We start from the raw sequence: 26,341 nt of genomic DNA on the forward strand, positions 1-26,341 counted from the left end.
CTACTGTGTGTACGCCCGACAAAGCTGATCCTACTTTATCAGGGGGTCTGAGCTTTTTGATAAACACAGGGAAAAAAAGAAAATGCCAAAGAAGCAAAAGGCCTATAAAAGTACACAATGGGGAGATTTATGAAAACCTGCGCTGAAGAAAAGTTGGCCAGTTGCCCATAGCTACCAATCAGATCGCTTTGTTCAGTTTTCAGAGGCCTTTTTAAAAATGAAAGAAGCAATTTGATTGGTTGCTATGGGCGACTGCTACACTTTTCCTCTGCACAGGTTTTGATAAATCTTCCCCATTGTTTGTTGGAAAAAAATGCCACAGAGACAAAATCTTAAGAGTAAAAAAGGAGGGGCAGCTCCAAAAAAACTCTTGAATCAAAATTGCGTCTGTACCTAGGCTTAGGCTAGGATTCAACCCAAGTTATGTGAGGCATTTTTTGAAATCCACATTGCTTTATTTTTGGCTTTATTTCTGTCCAGCAAAACTACAACTCCCAGCATGCCCTGTCAGCCTTCGGCTGTCCAGGCATGCTGGGAGTTGTAGTTTTGCAACAGCTGGAGAGCCATTGGGATCACTGATACCGCATGTCAATCTTGGCCCGTGCTGCTGATCCTTAAAAGAGTAGTCTAGTGAAAAATAACATCCCCTATCCTAGGGGATAAGTTATAGATCGCAGGGTGTCGTAGCACTGGGACCCCCCGCCATCACCGGCATGGGGCCCCTGCAGTTTGCCGGAAGCTGACGTCCGACCCCCGCAGGAGGCTGCGGCAGGCACACCCCCTCCATTTATCTCTATGGGGTACATGGAGGGGCGCGTCGGCCGGAATTCCGTGTGGTGGTCGGCACGCCCTCTCCTGGCAGACTGCCGGGGGCCCAGTTCAGGAGATTGCAGGAGGTCCCAGTGCTCGGACCCACAGTGATCTATAACTTATCCCCTATCCTTTGGATAGGGGATAAGTTGTTTTTCACCAGACAACTCCTTTAACTATCAGCAGGAGCCACAGCCACATTAAATCAATGAGCAGCACTGGCTGTCAGGACGTATGACAAGTGACATCCTTCCTCTCTGCGGGGCAATGTCAGGGGTGTCACTTGTCAGACGTCCCGGCAGCCAGCGCTGCCCATTGAGCCTGCTAGAGCCACACTGATCTGTGTAAGAAGCCTATGGGCCCCGGCTGTTGAGGAGCCAAAATGACATTACATATACTGAGTGTCTGGTTGTGAGAAACAAATATATTGCACCCCATAGAGAGTAGCACCATTTTAATAAAAAAAAATTGCAGAAACAGCCATGCACAATATGTTAGAAAGCTTTCTGGATTTCAGCCAATCAGAGAGCAGCACTGCCAAAATAGAACTCCCAGGAGGAGCAGCGTGTCACACATGTGATGTCATAACCACTGTCCACCAGAGAGCAGCACTGAGCAGAGATAACACGGCTCCTGCTCATTCTCCATCAGTGAGGGGCCCATGCTGGACACTGTAGGAATCCGGGAATGCAGATTCGTACACAGGATTGGTTAGTGTCGTTCCATGTACATTTCTATAATAAACATAAATCATAAATCATCTTTCTTTTCTTTTGTTTTTCTATCTTTGATGCAGTATTTCCAGGATGTGGAGTTGCATTTCCGGACCTACAGTAAGAAGTTGGATGAAGACATAACCCCTGGAATCACGCACATACACAGACACATTTGCCCAAATTCTAGAGGTAACCTCCTTTAGTATGCCCAGAGGAAGGGCAATACAGTAGCCATGGATTCCCTACAGGTTTCCTCCCCTCTGGAGGTTTTTCCTGTCCTGAGTATTAGTTACTGTCCGCTCTTTGTGAGTGATGGGAGGTTACATAAAATCCCTACACAAACATTGTAATAAATAATAAATAAATTTCCCCTTTTTTAACCTTTCTTTGACTTGTTTGACTCATTTATTTTATTTCTGTGTATGAAAAATAGTGTTAGCAAAATGTGGATGACATGAGTTTTTTTTTTTTTTTTTTTTTTTTATCTCCTGCGCGATCTGCATAGTTTGTTGTACAGAGAGAGGCAGTTGATGCTGGGTGGTACAGTTGCCAAGGCAACAAGAGCAGACTGGCCATTGGGCACACTGGGCATTTGCCTGGTGAACCAGACCATCAGTGGGCTGTCCTGTCCACTAGTCCTAAAAACTCTGAGGCTGCAGCCTTTTTCTGAGTTGAGGCCATAGTCGTTACTTTAAAGGAGATCTGAAGCGGTACATAACTTATCCCCTTGTGTCGTCGACCTCACTGAGAGAGATATACATGGAGGGGGCCTGTCAGGTGCAGCGTCATGCTGCAGCCAATATGCTTCCTACACGGGAAGAGACACGGCAGAGCCGGGGCCCCATACAGGAGACTGCGGGGTTATATATACATACCGCTGCAGATTTCTGGCTGCAGCCTTTAAAGCAGGGGTCCTCAAACTACGACCCACGGGCCACATGTGACAGTTATCTGGCACGCCGGTAGTGGCCGCCATCCAGTTGCGGATCCCCTCAGTACTCTAGCATGGCAGAGCGGGAGCTGTGAGCTCCTGCTCCACCATTCACCCATCTTTCTCACATGCTGATTACTCCTTGCTTGCAGCAGCGTGTGAGCGGCAGGGATGCAATTCCCTGCAGAGCGACATCATTGCACCGGTGCCAGGAAATCACTTCCCTGCAGCTTGCACAGTTCAAGTAAGCTGTAGGCTGGGCTAGCTAAGTCTTTCTTTTGGTAAGATCCTACGGAGTGTGAGTGTAAGTGAGTGTGTGTGTGGTAACCTGTAGGAAACACCACAGGGGCACTGTATAGTACACAGGGCATTATGAAACTTAGGGGCACTTAAAAGGGGACATTTAATGTGAGAGAAACATGGCAGGGAGCATTATAAGTGAGGGGCACATGACAAGAGGGCCCCTTGTCATGTGCCTCTTACGTATAATGCCACCTGTGCCCCTCACATATATTGCCCCCTAATGTGCCCCTTAATATAATGCCCCCTGAGGGGGCAGGACAGGGAGCATTATATGTTAGGGGCACAGGACAAAGAGCATTATTATGTGAGTGGAACAGGATGGACTTTATTACTATGTAGGGGGCACAGAACATAATTATTCATTATATACAGGTCATTATTATTATTATATGTGGGGGCACAGGATGGGGCATTATTGCTATATGTGAAGGGCACTGAGTGTTTTGCCTACCACAACTATGGGGGCAACTATTAACAGAGGGGCCTACCCAAATTAAATGGAGCCCCCTATATAGTTTGGGTAGGCCTCTCTGTTCATAGTTGCTGCTTCCATATAGTGTAGGTAGGCCCCTCTGTTAAAGGGCACCCGCACCAGTGTAAGCCTGGCGTAAAAGTGGAGATCCACCAATCAGACTGCATTGATGGACACTGATCAGACTGCATTGATGGGCACTGATCAGACTGCATTGATGGACACTGATCAAACTGCATTGATGGACACTGATCAGACTACATGGACTGACAATGATCAGATTGCATAGATGGGCACTGATCAGACTGCATTGTTGGGCACTGATAAGACTGCATTGTTGGGCACTGATCAGACTGCATTGATGGGCACTGATCAGACTGCATTGATGGACACTGATCAGACTGTATTGATGGGCACTGATCAGACTGCATTGATGGACACTGATCAGACTGCATTGATGGGCACTGATCAGACTGAATTGATGGACACTGATCAGACTGCATTGATGGGCACTGATCCGACTGCATTGATGGACACTGATCAGACTGCATTGATGGACACTGATCAGACTGCATTGATGGGCACTGATCAGACTGCATTGATGGGCACTGATCAGACTGCATTGATGGGCACTGATCAGACTGCATTGATGGACACTGATCAGATTGCATTGATGGGCACTGATCAGACTGCATTGATGGGCAGTGCAGTCTGTATGTCTCTGTGTGACAAATATGGAACCGACATTGACCATCTCATTAGCCAAAAGCAGGCCCATAGTTCCCATTGAAATACTGGTAAGTTTGTTGATTTAACTTTACTTGTTCTTCATTTTAAATATTGTATTTGTTCCTGTGATAGCCTGGGGGAGTAGGGTATATGGGGTGTAGCTGTGCGGTGACTAAAGGGTGTCTGGTTAACCCTTGCTATTTGTGATGCCAGGATGAGGGCTCCTCTGTACTGCTAGTCCTACCACCACCCTTCCCAAGAGCGATAGGGAGGTAGAGAATAATTGAATGTCCACAACTGGAGAGTTGGCTGAAAACAGTTTTAACTTTTACTGAAGATTTTATGCAAGCTTCATAACCAGAACAGTTGCTATACATGCAAGTCCCAACTTGGGGATTGACAAAGGTTGGGACTTTAGCAATTTAGAGTCTTTAGGATAATATGCGCTGTTCCACAGGATTTAGGGGATTTAGTTGCAGTCCAGTAGTCAGGCTAGCTTTAGTGGGGATTCGTTTAGAACTCACGGTTTAGTTCAACTGAGGCCAGTAGGTTTTCTGGCCTAGCGATATTAACATAGTCACATGACCGAAGGTCCTGCAACGCTAACAAGGTAAGTACTCTATACATTATCTTAAATACACATTATTAAATATATACACTTATGAACACTATAGAATTAGAGTAGAAGAGAGGTGACTAGGGGCTGTCCCACCTGGGGGACCCTACCTGAGTGTAGTATCTCTGACTTTGGGGACCACCACACTAGGTACGGTATGCAATATGGTACCGGGACACCACAAACCTCCTTACTTTAAATAAGTCGGCCCCGACGTCTGTCCCCTAAGACAGAGAGACAAAGTGAAGGTTGGTTGATAACAGTCCTAGGCATAACTTTTTGAATGTCCATTGGTCAGGCTGTATAAACACTATAAAGCTACTTAACTTTTTTGAGGTACATATATTTGCTTGGGTAAACTCATGAACAAGATTGTTTGGTTCATGAATTTAGTAACAGGATGATATCATTTACATGAGATACACCCTACTTAACATTTTTAAAGCTTACTAGACATTTTTGCTATATTAGTTACCGGTTTAGTACACTTAGAACTTTACTGGCTTGCCTGAGGCTTTCTACCAATAAACTGGCTACTAGGGTCCATTGGCTACACGCTCTTATCCCTAGAACACAACAGATAAACCTTACCTAGGTTACCTTTTGATTACATGCATTACTTTTAGCTCGCAAGAGCACCTACTGGCCAGGCAGGGCATCTCGTACACATAGGAGAGAGAAGAGTTAGTGTACATAACAGTGGCAGAAATTGGAAAATGACATAGGCTACAATTGCCAAAGCATTTACTTGAGTGTGAGATATTTTTGTTGTTTGTTTGGTGTACTAAGTTTAAGTGAGGTAAGTACACTTAAGTGATCATTTTGAGGTAATATGTGTGTAGTACTATGTGAAAGGTCAGTCTTGATACCTTAGGGGTAGTTTTCCCTGAGTGGACGTTTGAGAAGGTGTTCGTGATGGGTGACAGAAATGTTATTCTCAGAGGAGCTAAGAAAGCCACCTACTAGCAACTACTACAACACCTATTATTAAAAAAAATGTATGTACACGTGTACAAGGCTAATTTTTCTGTGTACAATAACCATTTACATTTAGTTACCTTAGCATAAATATTTATTAAACACTCCAACAGGGTTCAGGTGCATTCATCTGATAAGTGCAATTTTAGCAAAGAATGTCACGTTACTATTGAGGTATATACATGTAAACAGGCATGCAAGGATCATCAGTCCACCTGCGCTAAGAGTCCAAATATCACGGCTAGCAGAGTTTAGCCAGGCACACGCTTACGGATCTCCTACCGCCAGGAGTCTCTTGGTCTAAAGACCAGGCACAAAAGCTTGACGGTTACGGTTTCAACTTGAACAGTCTTAGCATAGTCCTGCTAGGCACACTTCTTTGAACTTGGCCACTGTTGCTCTACAACGTTCCAAGGGCTTCTCCCCTTCTCGTGGATGATCCCACATGCGGATGAAGAGTTCCTCCATTTCTTTGGTGTTCTCTTGGTAGTGGATCCTCTCCTCATGAGGCAGATGAACATGCTTGGGGGCATAAAGTTCTCTGTGTTGGGCCTTTAACTTTCCCATCAAGTCGGCTATTTCGGCCTCCTGATGGGCCCTTTCCCACTGTGCCTTAGGGACCGGTGGAAGGGACTTCGCAGGCAGGGGTTGGAGAACATCATGCATGTACTGGATCAAATCAGGTTCATCCCCAAAGACCCATCTAGGCAATTTTGGTGAGTGCGGTTGTGCACTCAGCAAAGCAGACAGGGGTATTTCTGGCTCAGGGCTAGTGGAGGAAGAGAAAGCAGCTTCTGATGGTGTACTTACAGAAGACTCCTCCGTCGGGATCTCAGCCCACGAACCCCAGGTCCGGTGATGAGGGGACATTCTCACCGGTGAAGGTGCTCCAGGTGTCCCTGCAATTTCCCCTGGAGGGGTATCCGGCCAGTTGTCGTCATCATCAGGCAGTGGGGGAAGATTGCATGCCCCCTCTTCATCCAGCGACAACCGCTGCAGATAGTCGGCAAGGTCGTGGAACAGTTGGGCTGCAACTGCCGCAACTTTCCTTTGTTCCGGTGCCATCTTGGGGTGCATGCCACGTGGAACGCTGCTCTCCGCCATGTCTGTACTTTCCGGCTCTCTTGTGCAGACTGAAGAGGTCGCTGTGCAGGGCTCCTTTTATAATGGGCTCCTCCAAAATGGCTGCGGGACGGAAGGACATCATCGGTGCAGCCCTGACTTCCGGTCCCCCTGGAAACGACAACTGCGAATTTAAGTTCCCTTTCTGCGATACGTTTACTTGGTAGCTACGTCCAGGGGTGGGGCGTGGCGCAGCGCGGGCTTTCTTCGCGTGCTTTTCCGGCAGTGGGTTAACTCTAGCATTGCTGTCTGGACCGGTGGATCGTAGCATACATTCATTTCTCACTTTACACATTTCTGCAGTAATTAGATTTTCGCTTCCCCCCTTACTTTTCACGTGTGCTCTCTGCAAGCGGCACCATACACAAACTTCTGTACACTTAGATGGTGCTCCGTACACTGGATTTAAGGGGATTTTGTTGCGGTCCAGTAGTCAGGCTAGCTTTAGCGGGGATTAGTTTAGAACTCAAGGTTTAATTCAACTGAAGCGGGTAGGTTTTCTGGCCTAGCGTGTCTTTGAAAGTTGCGCAGATCCGCCCTACTAGTCCGGCATCCATGAGAGCAGCAACCCAAGAGAGCGATAATTGGCTACAGCTCCCTTATATGGGCAGGGGCTGGACTAGAGCTAATTGGTCCAATACTTATGTCAATCACCATTACAAAGGGTTATGGGGAACATGTGACCTAAGGACCTCCAAAGGTCCTCTAACATACCATAGAGGATATTAACATAGTCACATGACTGAAGGTCCTGCGACGCTAACAAGGTAAGTACTCTATACATTATCTTAAATACACATTATTAAATATATACACTTATGAACACTATAGAATTAGAGTAGAAGAGAGGCGACTAGGGGCTGTCCCACCTGGGGGACCCTACCTGAGTGTAGTAACTCTGACTATGGGAATCACCACACTAGGTACGGTATGCAATACGGTATCGGGACACCTCATTCCCATTTTGTTTCTTCACTTCAAAATAAGATATATGCAGTGTGCATAGGAATTTGTTCATAGTGTTTTTTTGTGAACTGGCCCCCTGTTTTAAAGCAACAACCGCTGCCCACAGATCTTAAAGCGTGCCCCCGCCGCCAGTGACAGATTAGGCTGGTGACCACTGTCACTTTAAGAGGAGCAAAAGTGCAGCATACAGGCACATCTGCTCGAATGCTCCCTAACATCGGCTGATTAGAAGAGTGGAGCAGTAGAGGTGCTTGTTTCCTCAATGGCCTGCTTTTAGAAAGTAATATCTGCTGCTTGACCAAAGGTGACCGAAAGGCCCTCCCAGTGCCAGTGACTCTGAGCCGTCATGAGATGAGCCGGAAGATCATCACCAACAAGTTTGAGTCAATAGAGTAATATGAAACGCCAGACGCCTGTGGTGTTTTTTTTTTCATCCTTTCATGGCATTTTTAGGCTCCTTAAAATAAATTGTTTACCACCAGAGTACCCCTTTAACACTAGTTATGATGGCTTATGCTTAGGCCATCAATATCAGTGAGTTGCAATACCAGGCACAGCCACTACTAAAAATACTGTGCCTGGTAAACAATGAAGGAGATGAGGCTCTTAAAGGGGTACTACGGTGAAAACCTTTTTTCTTTTAAATCAACTGGTGGCAGAAAGTTAAACATATTTGTAAATTACTTCTATTAAAAAATCTTAATCCTTCCTGTACTTATTAGCTGCTGAATACTACAGAGGAAATTCTTTTCTTTTTGGAATGCTCTCTGATGACATCACAAGCACAGTTCTCTCTGCTGACATTATTATAATAATAACACTTTATTTATTGTTGTCCTTAGTGGGATTTAAACCCAAGTCCCCAGCACTGCAAGGCAGCAGTGCTAACCACTGAGCCACCATGCTGCCCTTAGCATACATCTGCTATACATCTGATATGCATCTGCTATGCATGGTTGCTAAAATGGACAGAGATGTCAGCAGAGAGCACTGTGGTCGTGATGTCATCAGTGTTCCAAAAAGAAAGGAATTTCCTCTGTAGCAATCAGCAGTTAAAGCGTAAGGGAACAGATATTTTTCCAGCAGCAATGCCATTTTAATATTAATATATTGATCAGTCATTAGAAACATGAGGGTCATCCCTATCAGTAGTAAGGAGATTACATGAGGAGGGGATTTGTTACAGCGTGTCACCCCAGTTGTAAGGTGATTACATGAGGAGGAGGTTTGTTATAGTGTGTCACCCATGAGGAGGGGGTTTGCTACAGTGTGTCACCCAGTAGTAAGGAGATTACATGAGGAGGAGGTTTGTTATAGTGTGTCACCCATGAGGAGGGGGTTTGCTACAGTGTGTCACCCAGTAGTAAGGAGATTACATGAGGAGGAGGTTTATTCCAGTGTGTCACCCCAGTAGTAAGGTGATTACATGAGGAGGTTTGTTACAGTGTGTCATCCCAGTAGTAAGGAGATTACATTAGGAGGGGGTTTGTAACAGCGTGTCACCCCAGTAGTAAGAAGATTACATGAGTAGGTTTGTTATAGTGTGTCACCCCCAGTAGTAAGGAGATTACAAGAGGAGGGTGTTTGTTACAGTGTGTCACCCCTGTAGTTAGGAGATTACATGAGGAGGAGGTCTGTTACAGTGTGTCAACCCAGTAGTAAAGAGATTACATGAGGAGGAGGTTTGTTACAGTGTGTCATCCCAGTAGTAAGAAGAATACATGAGGAGGGGGTTTGTTACAGTGTGTCACCCCAGTAGTAAGGTAATTACATGAGGAGGAGGTTTGTTACAGTGTGTCCCCCTGGTAGTAAGGAGATTACATGAGGAGGAGGTCTGTTACAGTGTGTCACCCCAGTACTAAAGAGATTACATGAGGAGGTGGTTTGTTACAGTGTGTCCCCCTGGTAGTGTCAAGGATTGGTTAATGTGTGGCCCTAATCTGTGAGTGACTACCGCTATACTAATTTCCGACATAAGAGAATTCACACCAGGCCAGGTTAGTATGGGTTCCCTCCTCGGTACCCAGGGGAGTTCTGTTTATTACAGGAAGTAAATTTGGTGTTTACAAACTGAGAAAAATGGGAGGGTGAAAGGTAAAATTATGCATCGTTCTATATGCTGATTGGTCATTTGAGCGTGGCGAAGCATAAGTCATTATCTTGCAAGCAGGGCCAGACTGGGGACAAAAACCAGCCCTGGAAATGATTGCATACCAGCCCCACAGCACTGTGTCATTGTGCCAGCCAACAGCCGGCATGCAGGCAGGCATATATATATTAGTTTTTTCAAGAAAACAGCACCTGAATGAAGAGTGCAGGCAAGTGTAGGTATCCTGGTCACAAATCTACAGCAAATTTCATAAAGAAAAAATAAAAAGTGGGTTTTATTCCAACATGTGTAGAGTTACAGGCAACGTTTCTCCTGGCTCACCCAGACATTGGAGGAGATTTATCAAAACCTGTCCTGAGGAAAAGTTGCCCAGTTGCCCACAGCAGCCAATCAGATCGCTTCTTTTATTTTGCAAAGGCCCTTTTAAAAATGAAAGAAGTGATCTGATTGGTGAGCCAGTAGAAACGTTGCCTGTTACTCTTCACAGGTTGGAATAAAACCCACTTTTTATTTTTGCAAGAAACACAGATGTGCTGCAGTGATTCCTTCTCTCTCTCTCCCTCTCACACTCTCTCTCTCTCTCTCTCTCTCTCTCTCTCTCTCTGTATATATATATATATATATATATATATATATACACACACATCTATATTAATTTGTTTATTAATATATATATATAAATATAATGTTACCCATATAATACAGTCAGTGGTATTGCTAGGGTTGGTGTCACCCGGTGCGGTAGAAAATAGTGTCACCACATACCTACCAAAGTAAGATTTTAGCCTGTTGTGACAGACGCCACTGGTGTAGCACATTGTGAAAAAATCCAGTATAATAATCAAATATACCAATTGCCTGAGAATGGGAAAGCGCTAAAGAAGTCTTCACCATTTAAAGGGGGTACTCCGCCCCTGGCATCTTATCCCCTATCCAAAGGATAGGGGATAAGATGTCAGATCACCGCGGTCCCACTGCTGGGGACCCCGGGGATCGCCGCTGCGGCACCCCGCTATCATTACAGCACAGAGCGAGTTCGCTCTGTGCGTAATGACGGGCGATACAGGGGCCGGAGCAGCGTGACGTCATGGCTCCGCCCCTCATGACATCACGGCCCGTCCCCTTAATGCAAGTCTATGGCAGGGGGCGTGACGACCGCCATGCCCCCTCCCATAGACTTGTATTGACGGGGCAGGCCGTGACATCACGAGGGGCGGAGCCGTGACGTAACGATGCTCCAGCCCCTGTATTGCCCGTCATTACGTGCAGAGCGATCTCGCTCTGCGCAGTAATGATAGCGGGGTGCCGCAGCAGCAATCCCCGGGGTCCCCAGCAGCGGGACCCTGGCGATCTGACATCTTATCCTCTATCCTTTGGATAGGGGATAAGATGTGTAGGGGTGGAGTACCCCTTTAAAACTACAGCTCCCAGAATGACTTAAAGGGGTACTCCGGTGGAAAACATTTTCTTTCAAATAAACTGGTACCAGAAAGTTAAACAGATTTGTAAATTACTTCTATTTAAAAATCTTAATCCTTTCAGTACTTATCAGCTGCTATATGCTCCTCAGGAAGTTCTTTTCTTTTTGAATTTCCCTTCTGTCTGATCACAGTGCTCTCTGCTGACACCTCTTTCCATGCCAGGAACTGTCCAGAGCAGGAGAGGTTTGCAATGGGGATTTGCTCCTACACTGGACAATTCCTAAAATGGACAAAGGTGTCAGCAGAGAGCACTGTGGTCAGACAGAAGGGAAATACAAAAAGAAAAGAACTTCCTGTGGAGCATACAGCAGCTGATAACATTTTTAAACAGAAGTCATTTACAAATCTGTTTAACTATCTGGCACCAGTTGATTAAAAAAAATGTTTTCCAGCAGAGTACCCCTTTAAGCAGTGGTAAGGTTATTCTGGAAGTTGTAGTTTCACTCATCATAACTGTAGAACTTACAAGTGACTACAGCTCTGATAGGACATAGTGAGGAGAATACAGAATGATATCAGTGACTACAGGTGACGTCTTCTCTATAGTCTTTCCTAATTTAATTCAGTTGGTACACCAGGACTTGTTCCAGCTAAATCTTCTCTCTGCAGAACGTGACGCCCAGATGGCTCCTAACTATGTCAGCACATTCTGATCCTCTATATGAAAACAATTATTATAATACTGCCAAACACTGTATCCTTTGAATATAATACTGGCACACACCGTACCCTCTGAATATGATACTACTACACACTGTACCCTCTGAATATAATGCCGCCACACACCGTACCCTCTGTATATAAAACTGCCACACACCGTACCCTCTGCATATAAAACCGCCACACACTGTAACCTCTGAATATAAAACCGCCACACACCGTAATCTCTGTATATAAAACCGCCACGCACCGTAAGCTCTGAATATAAAACCACCACACACCGTAACCTCTGTATATAAAACCGCCGCACACCATACCCTCTGTATATAAAACCACCACACACCAGAACCTCTGAATATAAAACCACCACACACCATACCCTCTGTATATAAAACCGCCACACACCGTACCCTCTGTATATAAAACCGCCACACACCGTACCCTCTGTATATAAAACCGCCACACACCGTACCCTCTGTATATAAAACCGCCACACACCGTAACCTCTGTATATAAAACCGCCACACACCGTACCCTCTGTATATAAAACCGCCACACACCGTACCCTCTGTATATAAAACCGCCACACACCGTACCCTCTGTATATAAAACCGCCACACACCGTAACCTCTGTATATAAAACCGCCACACACCGTACCCTCTGTATATAAAACCGCCACACACCGTAACCTCTGAATATAATACCGCCACACACCGTATGCTCTGTATATAAAACCGCCACACACCATAACCCTCTGAATATAATACTACCACATACTGTGCTCTCTGAATATAACCTTGCCATGCACCCTCTGAATACAATACCGTAATGTATTGTGGCTCATAAAAATCATACTACCCCAAAAATTCCTTATAATATACACTATGGCCGACATGTATAATTGTCTTTAGACGTTTTTTTGTGTCTAAAAATGGTGCAAAAAAGGCACAAGCAGAGTTTATTTGCATCTTTTTTGTGCTTGAGTTGCAATCCACAGATTTTGGCAATACACATGATATGGACGGGTTTTATGAACTGCACCTTTTTGTGAAAAGGCGCAAAACCACTGAAAAGTCTCTAAAACTACACTGGCCCAGACTTAGCTTTTTGGTGTATGTGAAGAGAGACATTTTAGAAAATGTGTACCTGCACAAAATTTATCAAATGCTCTGTTACCATTTAATAAATTTGGTGCTCCTACACATTGCCAGCACTCAAAAAAAAAGGTGTAGAAAAATGCTTCACTTACACTACAATGATAAATGCCGGCCTATACCTCTGAAATGCAAAACACTCTGTGCCCCTCATATAGCAATAATGCCCCATCCTGTGCCCCCACATATAATAATTATAACCCGTCCTGTTCCCCCCTCATAATAATGATACCCTCTGTTCTGTGCCCCTCACATATAATGCACCCTGTCCTGTGCCCCACACATATAATGCCCCTGTCATGTTCCCCTCACATATAATGCCCCCTGTCCTGTGCCCCTCAAATATAATGCACCCTGTCCTGTGCCCCTCCCATATAATGCCCCTGTCAGGTTCCCCTCACATATAATGCCCGTCAGGTTCCCCTCACATATAATGCCCCCTGTCCTGACCCTCAGGGGGCATTATATGTGAGGGGCACAGGACATTGGCATTATATGTGGGGGCACAGGACAGCCCCCCCATATAATGCAAGTCCTCTTAGCTTAAGATTTCAGCATTTTTCCACAAAGTCCAGTGTTTAGACATATGGAGGGACATTTATCAATGTTTGCTTATGTATTCTTTTTTTTAGTAATTTTTTCCTTACTTTTTTTTTGCTTATGTGTGATTTATTTATCAACTGGTTTCAGCCTGTTGATAATTTTCTTTCACGTAAGCAATTTTTCTTTTTTACTTTGGTAGTAGCTTTTTCTGCTCCATGTTTGAGCTTGAGTAAATTTAGTCAATTTTTAACGCTGTTGCGACTTTTTTTTGTGCAGTTGCGACTGTCGCAGTTAATAAATACCTGACTACCCGTAGTCCATTTTAAAATTATTACTACATAGTAAATTTTAGGAAAACTTGCTTTTCTCACTTTCCAGTCAAAATGTCGCACGAAAAATCGTGTAGTCGCAGTTGCGACAATTTTGCGACAATTATAGTAAAGAAAACCTGACTAAACCCGTTGATAAATGTCCATAATTGTATCCATAGTCTCCATCTCAAGGCTCTAGTCTTAGTTACAGGCAAAGCGATAAGATGAAATGTTTTGCATTTAGCATTCTGATGTATCTGGGTTAAAGCGTAAGGGAACAGATATTTTTCCAGCAGCAATGCCATTTTAATATTAATATATTGATCAGTCATTAGAAACATGAGGGTCATCCCTATCAGTAGTAAGGAGATTACATGAGGAGGGGATTTGTTACAGCGTGTCACCCCAGTTGTAAGGTGATTACATGAGGAGGAGGTTTGTTATAGTGTGTCACCCATGAGGAGGGGGTTTGCTACAGTGTGTCACCCAGTAGTAAGGAGATTACATGAGGAGGAGGTTTATTCCAGTGTGTCACCCCAGTAGTAAGGAGATTACATGAGGCGGAGGTTTGTTACAGTGTGTTACCCCAGTAGTAAGGAGATTACATGAGGAGGAGGTTTATTCCAGTGTGTCACCCCAGTAGTAAGGAGATTACATGAGGAGGAGGTTTATTCCAGTGTGTCACCCCAGTAGTAAGGAGATTACATGAGGAGGAGGTTTATTCCAGTGTGTCACCCCAGTAGTAAGGAGATTACATGAGGAGGAGGTTTATTCCAGTGTGTCACCCCAGTAGTAAGGTGATTACATGAGGAGGGGGTTTGTTACAGTGTGTGACCCCAGTAGTAGGGAGATTACATAAGGTAACACGGCTCCTGCTCATTCTCCATCAGTGAGGGGCCCATGCTGGACACTGTAGGAATCCGGGAATGCAGATTCGTACACAGGATTGGTTAGTGTCGTTCCATGTACATTTCTATAATAAACATGTAAATCATCTTTCTTTTCTTTTGTTTATCTATCTTTGATGCAGTATTTCCAGGATGTGGAGTTGTATTTCCGGACCTACAGTAAGAAGTTGGATGAAGACCCTGGAATCATGCACATACACAGACACATTTGCCCAAATTCTAGAGGTAACCTCCTTTAGTATGCCCAGAGGAAGGGCAATACAGTAGCCATGGATTCCCTACAGGTTTCCTCCCCTCTGGAGGTTTTTCCTGTCCTGAGTATTAGTTACTGTACGCTCTTTGTGAGTGATGGAGGTTACATAAAATCCCTACACAAACATTGTAATAAATAATAAATAAATTTCCCCTTTTTTAACCTTTCTCTGACTTGTTCGACTCATCTATTTTATTTCTGTGTATGAAAAATAGTGTTAGCAAAATGTGGATGACATGAGTTTTTTTTTCTAATGTCCTGTGTGATCTGCATAGTTCGTCATAGAGAGAGAGGCAGTTGATGGTGGGTGGTACAGTTGCCAAGGCAACAAGAGCGGACTGGCCATCGGGCACACTGGGCATTTGTCTGGTGGGCCAGACCATCAGTGTCAGGATTGGGGATAAATGTTTTATCGCAGGGGGTCTGACCGCTGGGGCCCGGCAATGTCACAAGGCAATGTCGGCTAGTACTTGTGTCGTCGTCCTCACTGAGAAAGATACATGGAGGGGGCCTGTCGGGCACGGCGTCATGCTGCAGCCAACATGCCTCCTGCATGGGAAGAGACACGGCAGAGCCGGGGCCCCATACAAGAGATTACGGGGTTACATATATATATATATAGACTCAAGTAGAAGCGGCACACCAGTATATCAATGAAAGCGTGGATTTATTCACACATCTGTGCAGAAAAGCTACGTTTCGGCTCAACAATAGAGCCTTTCTCAAGCATATCAAACATTGTACAAGCGTGTATATATATATAGGCCCTTCAATTGAATACACAAATGAGGGGGGTGTGCCCGAACCAGAATCAAAACAAAGTAGAAAAATACTCAAATAGACCATCATCGGTCTCATCTATACGTGTTATAAATACAGCGGTATACAATCATATATAGTGCTTACATATTATTCATACAATACAGTGATTCAATAGTGTACCATGCATATAAACTCTAATAAGTTCATCTGAGGTCCGGTTCAAGAGGCGGCGTTCACCTGTTGACAGCAGCGTAGATATCCAATCGGTGTCAACTTCCGTTAAAAACAGGGTGTTTGTTCACAAACCCAGTGCGCAGGTGTCGATTCACTACTTCCAGTCGTCGCCGGAAATCGTCACCAGTTGCCGGGTGAGTGATAATTCAGCGTAAGGTGTCCATATTCCCACAGCACATGTGCCAATATTCTGTGCGCACGTGCACACCAACAACTAAAGTACGGGCGCCATGTTAAGTACTGGCAAGTTTACGGGCAAGGTAAATTACTGCGAATGACCATACTAAAGAAAAATTATGGGCAGGAATAATTTTTAAATAAATATATCATATATTAAACTCAAAAGGTGTAGCACAATACATTGTATATGGTTTGCGGCCATGGCTCATTTCGTAGGGGTCTGTCCTATGGACAGAAACCAGTGATATCGGCAGCCTAGTCTGACAACACTTTCATATCAGGTCTACAGCCTGTTCTCAGGGAACCATCGCCATGTTCTGGTCCCACAACAAGGACTCATTCACTATGCGGTTCCATTTATAGTTCGTCAGTACTGCCCACTGGGACATGCATAACCCCCACTATGCGCTCCCTAATGCAATGTGATTAAATAAATCAATATCTTATGCCCTCTTCTAAACTAGGTCATCCCCAATACTATTTCCAATAGATCACCCCTTGGGGCAATCCAATAGTACCCTAGTTTCCCATATACCAACTAAAATGTATAACCTTTATTGAAAAATAAAGCAAAAATATCCACACATTTAAAAAGTATCAGAGCAGTGTTCCTTGGTTGGAATCTAATGTATTATAGATATCTCCACTGAGATTATTTGTTGCTGTCTGTCGCTGAGTGTGCCTGCAGCTCACACTCTGCTTCCTCCGGAGACTGCTCTGTTATGCTTAAAAACGCCCTACTCAGGCTGAGGGGGTGGGCTGAGTAGGGCGTTTTTAAGCATATCAGAGCAGTCTCCGGCAGAAGCAGAGTGTGAGCTGCAGGCACACTCAGCGACAGATAGCAACAATAATCTCAGTGGAGATACTTATAATATATTAGGTCTCAGTTGTGTGGCCAAATCATGTTTAACTGGAAAAATATCTGATTTCACAACCTTGTCTCTCAAACTGGCTGATATTCTATATGAGAGCAAAGGGGGAGTCTGAAGTTCTGGTACATTTGTATACGAGTGTGATATCACTGACCAATGCTTGTGAATAATCTGTGCCACCTCTTTACTGTATCCATTGTAAGTGGAGATGAAGGGTATCCTATTTTGGTGTTCTACCCTGGGTGTTGTCTGTAGTAGTGTAGACCTATTTAATCCTCTTGCTTTTTCTTGTTGTTCCCTAATAAGTTTTTTAATACTATATTCTACTATATATATATATATATATATATATATATACCGCTGCAGATCTCCATTAGGAGCTCTTAAAGCAGCAACCGCTGGCCGCAGCCTTTAACCTCTTAAGGACGCAGGGCGTACCTGTACTCATAGCCGGGACATCACACCCGGTTGGTCCTGGCTGCTATTCATAGCCGGGACCCCGGGCTAATAGCCCGCGGAACCGATCGTTGTGCCGCACGCTATTAACCCTTCAGACGCGGCGATCAAAGTTGATCGCAGCGTTGAGAATGAAAGTAAACGCTTCCCGGCAGCTCAGTCGGGCTGATCGGGACTATCGCAATAAAATTGCGATGTCCCAATCAGCTAGGACGCGAGCGGAGGCAACCTCACCTTGCTCCGTCTTGTCCGATCGGCATTTGATTGCTCCAAGCCTGAGCTGCAGGCTTGAGCAATGATTGAGCTATGGCTTTGCAGGGATCAGGGTAAAAGATCAGTGTGTGCAGTGTTATAGCCCCCTATGGGAGCTATAACACTGCAAAAAAAAAGTGAAAAAAAAAGTTTACAAAAGTCATCTAATAAAAGTTTGAATCAACCCCCATTTCCCATAAAAAAAAACAACTGTGTAAATAAAAATAAACATATGTGGTATCACCACGTGCGTAAATGTCCAAACTATTAAAATATATTGTTACTTAAACCGCACGGTCAATTGCAGACGTGAAAAAAATTCCAAAGTCCAAAAAAGCATATTTTTGGTCACATAAAAAAATGAATAAAATGCGATCCAAAAGTCCGGTCAATGCAAAAAGGGTACTATTAAAAACTTCAGAACATGGCGCAAAAAATTTGTCCTCATACTGGCCCATACGCTGAAAAATAAAAAAGTTATAGGGGTCAGACGATGACAATTTTAAACGTATAAATTTTCCTGAATGTAGTTATGATTTTTTTCAGAAGTACGACAAAATCAAACCTATATAAGTAGGAAAACATTTTAACCGTATGGACCTACAGAATAAAGATAACGTGTCATTTTTACAAAAAAATGCACTGCGTAGAAACGGAAGCCCCAAAATTTACAAAATGACATTTTGTTCTTCAATTTTGTCGCACAATGAATTTTTTTTCCGTTTCGCCGTGGATTTTTTGGTAAAATTACTAATGTCCCTGCAAAGTAGAATTGGTGGAGCAAAACACATCCTGAGACCCCCCCACCCCCCATGTCGGTGATTGCAGAAAATTGCAAGTCAATTCAGACATGCGATTTTCTGCTATTCCGGGCTGATCGGGCCTCTGGTGACCCGATCACCTGGAAAATAGGGATGATCGGAGCTGACAGTGACAGCCCCGATCATTCTGAGGGATAGGAGCGAGGTCGTAGTGCTGCGATCTCCTCCTATCCCCTGCCATTGGTCAGAACTGATTCTGACCAATGGCAGTGCAGGACAGTGGGTTGCCATGGCAAACCCCCGTTCTGCCCACCCCTGGATGTTGGGCAGAACGGGGGGAGAAGATGGAGACCGGTACCTTACCTGAAGATGGCGTGGGGACCGAAGATCATCGTGGAGATTGCAGAGATCCCGGCTCAGGTAGGGAAACAACAGTGGGTGGGTGGGGGGGGGAATTAAAGTGAAAGTAAAGCGATCTTTACTGTGGCAACCACTAGGAAGGCAGAACTGCAACTCCCAGCATGCCCAGACAGCCGAAGGCTGTCTGGGCATGCTGAGAGTTGTAGTTTTGCAACAACTGGAGGGTCACAGTTTGGAGACCACTGTTACAGTGGTGCCCAAACGGTAGCCTTCCAGATGTTGCCAAACTACAACTCTCAGCATGCCTAGACTGCCCAGGCATGCTGGGAGTTGTAGTTCTGTAACATCTGTCCCTTCAGATTTTGCAATTTTCATGACATTTTAGAAAATTGCTGCTCTACTTTGAAGCCCTCCAATTTTTTCAAAAAGTAAAAATATGTCCATTTTATGATGCCAACATAAAGTTGACATATTGTGTTAGTGAATAAAAATAAAATTTATTTGGAATATCCATTTTCCTTTCAAGCAGAGAGCTTCAAAGTTAGAAAAATGCAAAATTTGCAAAAATTTCATGAAATTTTGGGATTTTTCACCAAAAAAGGATGCAAGTAACGACGAAAATTTACCACCAAAATAAAGTAGAGTATGTCACAAAAAACAATCTCAGAATCAGAATATTCGGTAAAAGTGTTTTCGAGTTATTAATGCGTAGAGCGACGGACACTTCAGTCGGGCCAGATAGCATGCCCCCGCCGCCAGTGACAGATTAGGCTGGTGACCACTGTCACTTTAAGAGGAGCAAAAGTGCAACACGCCAGCACATCTGCTCAAATGATCCCTGACATCGGCTGATTGGAAGAGTGGAGCAGTAGAGGTGCTTGTTTCCTCAATGGCCTGCTTTTAGAAAGTAATATCTGCTGCTTGACCAAAGGTGACCGAAAGGCCCTCCCAGTGCCAGTGACTCTGAGCTGTCATGAGATGAGCCGGAAGATCATCACCAACAAGTTTGAGTCAATAGAGTAATATGAAACGCCAGACTCATGTGGTGTTTTTTTTCATCCTTTTATGGGATTTTTAGGCTCCTTAAAATAAATTGTTTACCACAGGTATACCCCTTTGACACTAGTTATGATGGCTTATGCTTAGGCCATCAATATCAGTGAGTTGCAATACCAGGCACAGCCACTACTAAAAATACAGAGCTGTGTCTGGTAAACAATGAACGTCATTGCCCATATTCGAATTTGCGATATTTCGTGAATATATAGACGAATATTCGTCCTATATTCGCAAATTTCGCTTATTCGTTATATTCGATTATGTGAATATTCGCATATTCACGTATTTGAGGAAAAAAACTGTGAGGGGGTGGGCAACTTTACTATTGGTTGCTATGGATGTTGGCCCACAAGTGAAAAGAAGGAATATGCGAACATTTACATGTGCGAATATGCGCATATGCAAATATTCACATATGTGAATATGCGCATATGCGGAAAAAAGTGAATATTTGTCATTTTGAATATATAGCGAATATATTCGCGAATTTGCGATATTCGCGATAAAAATTTGAAATGCGAATATTCGCATCCAACACTATTAGTAACATGTCACACACAGCGCTATCATTATTCCCCTCGCGGGCGCACTGTCAGTTTCTCACCCCGCAGTCCCTACATCAGGGAATTAAATGAATTGTCAGCCGCAGCGCACTGTCCCCACATCAGGGAACTAATCATATGTTACCCGCGGGTGCTGCCCCCCCCCCCCCAGCCCCCAAAGTGAAAGGGTTAACTGGCTCACACTGGCTTTCTGCTTTGCAGCACCCATGGCTCACAGACTTTCAGCGCTTGCAGGGGGAGGTGACAGTTTCTGTACTTCGATTCCCAAAAGGGGATCGGGGAACAGAAGCCCTGCGCCCGCGGCTCAAGAATCATTAATTCCCCGACATGGGGAGAGTGTGCAGCACTGTGGCTCACAGTTAACCCTATCCCTGGTGCGGGGACATCGCTTTTGGGGGGGGGGGGGGTGAAGCAGAGAAGAACCTGCGGGTCACATATGATAAGTTCCCAGCGCGCTGCGGCTGACAATTCATTCATTACCTGATGTGGGGACTGCGGGGTGAGAAGCTGACAGTGGGGGGAATCATGATAGCGCTGCGGCTGACATGTTACTAATTCCCTCACCGTGGGGACCATGCACCCGCAGGAGGAATCATGATAGCCAATCCCTCTGATTCCCCCGGCGGGCGCACGGTCCCCATGGCGAGGAAGGGGTTACTTGTCTGCCACAGCGCTGATACAGGGTATTCAGTACACTGTGAGCCATGGGCGCAGGGCTGGCTGACAGCGGGAGGAGACATCCATCTTCCCGCTGTCATCTTGTACTGTGAGCCGCGGGCGCAGGGCTGCCTGACAGTGGGAGGAGACATCCATCCTCCCGCTGTGATCTTGTACTGTGAGCCGCGGGCGCAGGGCTGCCTGACAGTGGGAGGAGACATCCATTCCCCCGCTGTCATCTTGTGTAAACACAGAGAAATGGCAAGGACAAATCTGATAGGTCACAGCTAAGAATGGTAACAGACGCTGACTGGCCAACATCCTGGTCACGTGTCACAGACCAAAAATGATTGGGCTGACAATGTGCTTATCTCACAACCAATGATAAGCACACATCCAGACCAGATAGAGAGAAGAAGAAAAAAAAGGTATACTAATGAGCAGGGCGGGGAAAGGGCAGGGGGAAAAAAAAGCCGTCCACATACAGGCGGCTGGGCGGCAACGCAAGACAAGTTGGGCAAGGCACTGAAAGTGGAAGATGGCTACGAGGCATGCTGGGAGCTGTAGTTTCTAAAACAAAGGCAAAACAGAAATAGATGCTACACTACATAGACACAAAAAGGAAAAGAAAGACAAACAAAGAGCAAGTACAAGACCACAGATAACAAGAAAACTCACCTGCAAGGGTAAGTAGAAACTGAAAAAACACATTAGCCACCAGAGTACCCCTTTAAGTAGTATAGATGGAAAGATCCATAGGTAAAATTATAAAACCTCAATATCATAAAGCATTAATATTGTCAAATACAGTGCTAGGATCTTCTATAACTATTCTAATATATAACCTAGACATTATTTTACATATTTTTAAATTGTATCCATTTCTGCCAGTGTCGTTCAATTAAAAAATATTAATCCTTCCAATACTTATCAGCTGCTGAAGATGAGTTGTTTGTTTCTGTCTGACAACAGTGCTCTCTGCTGACACCTGTCTGTCTGTCTCAGGAACTGTCCAGATTAGTAAACCTCTCCTGCCCTGGACAGTTCCTGAGACAGACAGAGGTGTGAGCAGGGAGCACTGTTGTCAGACAGGAAAAGAAACTAAAAAAAACTCAACTTCAGCAGCTGATAAGTACTGGAAGGATTAAGATTTTTAATAGAAGTAATTTACAAATCTGTCTAACTTTTTGGAGCCAGTTGATATGAAAAAAAAAATGTTTTCATGGACTATCCCTTTAAGGCCAAAATGAGCTGTGTTCTTAAAGGTGTACTGTGGTGGAAAACAATTTTTCTTAAAATCAATTGGTGCCAGAACGTTACAACAGATTTGTAAATATACTGCTGTTTAAAAATCTTAAGATAATTAGGGCATTCTTAAATGAAATGTTCTGCCCAGTGTCAGGAAGCGTGGTCTTAAAGGGGTACTCCAGTGGAAAACTTTTTTTTAAATCAACTGGTGCCAGAAAGTTAAACAGATTTGTAAATGATCCATGCGCGGGTGAAACAGCTATCACACCTTAGACGTCTGCAGCGTCCTGCACCTTACTCCCACACAAGCTGCCGGGGTCTTGCTTTGTTCCGCACTACAAAATAAAAGAAGTCTTTTTCTATAAATACGGGGTGAGTGCATCTTTTCTTCTACTTGGATATTGATGTTGTACTGCATTATATGCACTTCAGGATAGCACCCCCCGCATGCACGTATATGCTGTGATTGAGGTCCATTCACACTGGCTACCGATACTGATTGACCTACTTGCCACTGGTGCTCAGCATTGCTGTTTCTACTTGTGATTCAATCAGATTTGTAAATGACATATATTAAAAATCTTAATCCTTCAAGTACTTATTAGTGTCTGTATACTACAGAGGAAATTATTTTCTTTTTGAATTTCTTTTCTGTCACGACCACGGTGCTCTCTGCTGACACCTCTGTCCATTTTAGGAACTGTCCAGAACAGCATATGGTTGCTAAGGACAATTCCTGACATGTACAGAGGTTGTCAACAGAGAGCACTGTGGTTGTGACAGAAAAGGAATCCAAAAAGAAAAGAATTTCCTCTGTAGTATACAGATGCTAATAAGTACTGGAAGGATTAAGATTTTTTAATAGAAGTAATTTACAAATCTGTTTAACTTTCTGGCACCAGATGATTTAAAAAAAAAGTTTTTTACCGGAGTACCCCTTTAATCACAGGTCATGCCATGGGTCTTTCAACACAACAATGATCGAAAGCACACTGCTAAAAAAAAAAAAAAAAAAAAAACATCCAAAAGCAAAACATTGGGAAATTCTGAAGTGGTCTTCTATGAGTCCTGATCTGAATTCTATTAAAGGGTAGCTCCCACCATTCCTTTTTTTTTTTTTTTCTGTCCCTGCCTATTGGCCATCTATCCCTAACCACCTCCCTGCCTTTACATTTTTTTTTAACTATATTAAAAATGCTTTATTTTCTGCCTGGTAGTGTGCTCACTACCAGGCAGACTTCCCCAGCAGGCATGACATCACTGATGCCTGCTGGGGGGTCCAACTTCCGCCCTTAGTTCAACTATACAGGGTGCCTCCAGCTGTTTCACCACTACAACTCCCAGGTTGCCCTGGCATCTATTGTCTGTCAGGGCATGCTGGGAGTTGTAGTTGGGAAACAACTGTAGGCACCCTGTGGTGAAAACAGTCTCAGCCGCAGCTGCCACACATCCCGCTCCCCCAGGCCCCGCCGCGCAACACCACACACCCTTCTCCCTCCGACCGCCCGAAAAAGACATTCCGGTCCCCCAAACTCCGCAACTCCATCACCCCCAGACCCCGCCGTGCAACACCCCCCCTCCCTCCGACCGCCCGAAAAAGACATTCCGCTCCCCCAAACTCCGCAACTCCATCACCCCCAGACCACCCCCCACCCACCCAAAACTACAAGAAGAAAGTAATTTGTAAAGTATTATAAGACCTCAGATCAGACTTACCCATCTGGAGGATCAGCGCAGCAATGAGTGCGCGCGCTGCCTCCGGACAGGGTAAAGGGGGCGGGCGGGGCCGCGCGCGAGGCCAGTGGAGCTGGCCAATGCGTGCAGCCCCAGCTATCAGCGTGCTCCCTCTCACCTGTTTGATTGACAGGCGGGAGCGAGCACCGCAGTGAATGAATTTCGACTCGTTGCCAGGCTTAAATGAGTCAAAATTCTGTAGTGACGTCACTGCCGAATGCATTCGGCCACTAGGAGGGCGACCCCTAGTGGCCGAATTTAAAAGTGATTTTAAACTGGTTTAAAATCACTTTTTTTTTATTAAGTATATTAGAGATATGTTGTAGTACTTAAGTACTACAACATATCAATTTTTTGATTTCATGACAGTGCCCATTTAAGCTTCTGTGGAAGGATCTGAGGCATACAGTCTGGAGAAGACATCCTTCAAACTTTAGACAGCTGAACTAGTTTGCTTATGAGGAGTTGGCCAAAATACCTGTATACAAGGGCAGAAGTCTCGAGTCTAAGTTTCCACTTGGTCTTTTTTCTGGCAGTTTTTGGAATACTTCCACTGCAGTTTCTGAGACAAAGCCAGAAGTGTATTGAAAAGGAATAGGACATATAAAGGAAGGACTTACACTTCTCCTCCCTTATGGATCCACTTCTGACTTTGGCTCAAAAACTATAGTGGCAGTATACCAAAAACTGCCAGAAAAAAAACAAGTGGAAAATTAGCCTAATAGTTACAGAAATTAGTTGCAGTGATTTTTCTTTCCACTGACAATTTTATTATATTTGTTTTTTAAAATGATTCTGTTGACCCAAAATCTAAAAGCAATGTCTGATTTTCATCAGTTCATTTTCAGTAAATTTTTATTCATCAATATTTTTATCAGTTTCAAGTTATTTCAGGGAGTATTGTGTTGTTTTTTATGTAGGGTATAAAAAATGTTTCCCTCGTCTATATGCTGTAACTACTGAATATGCTCCAGAAGTCTATCATGTTGAGCAAGCAGTTGCTTTAAAGTACTACCCGTACAATATCACTAGCTTTCTAGCTTTTAATTGTTCAGGACAAGTATGCCAGTCACAAACCCTTATGCATACAGATATAACAGATCAATAGGGCTACACATTGGATGTGTCATCTTTATACTAAATGTGCTGCTGAAAAAATATGCACTGTCCATAGGGAAATTACAGAAACCACCTGTTACATTATCTGGCTCTGAAACAAGACAAATGAATACATTATGTATATTTTATCTGCTACTCAATGTTGGTGATATTGACACCCATAGCAAGCTTTGCTTCTATGAGAAATTTAACTGATGTATGACTGAAGAGTGCTTTCCATAGTGAATAGTGTGGTATGGGGTGTCATGCAGGGCAGATGGAATTACCCTAGGACAGTGATGGCGAACCTTTTTGAGCCCGAGTGCCCAATCCGTAATGCACACCAACTTTTTTTCCCTCAAAGTGCCAGCACAGCAATTAAATCAGAATACTGAGTTTTAAGTTTGGAAAAAAAACAACTCATACAGTTGCCATAACTAATTAACATCTTTTGTTTTAACTAATTAATATATTTTGTTGTGTGTGTGTGTGTGTGTGTTTGAGGGGTGCTGTGTGTGTGAGGTGCTGTGTTTGAGAGGTGCTGTCTGTCTAAAGGTGCTATGTGTGTGGGGTGCTGTGTGTGTGTTTGAGGTGTGCTGTGTGTGTGAGGTACTGTGTGTGTGTGAGGTGTGCTGTGTGTGTGAGGTACTGTGTGTGTGTGTGAGGTACTGTGTGTGTGTGTGTGAGGTGCTGTGTGTTTGAGGGGTACTGTGTGTCTAAAGGTGCTGTGTGTGTGGGGTGCTGTGTGTGTGTGAGGTGGTGTGTGTGAGGTGCTGTGTGTGTGTGAGGTGCTGTGGGTGTGTGAGGTGCTGTGTGTGTGTGAGGTGCTGTGGGTGTGTGAGGTGCTGTGTGTGTGTGAGGTGCTGTGGTTGTGTGAGGTGCTGTGTGCTTGAGGGGTGCTGTGTGTGGGGGGTGATGTGTGTTTGAGGGGTGCTGTGTGTTTGTCTGTGGGGTGCTGTGTGTGTTTGAGGGGTGCTGTGTGTGGGGGGTGCTATGGGTGCTGTGTGGAGGTCTGCTGTGTTTATGTGGGTGTGTGGGGGA

The sequence above is a fragment of the Hyla sarda genome, chromosome 1 (genome assembly GCF_029499605.1).
Source record: "Hyla sarda isolate aHylSar1 chromosome 1, aHylSar1.hap1, whole genome shotgun sequence".
Lineage (NCBI taxonomy): Eukaryota > Metazoa > Chordata > Amphibia > Anura > Hylidae > Hyla > Hyla sarda.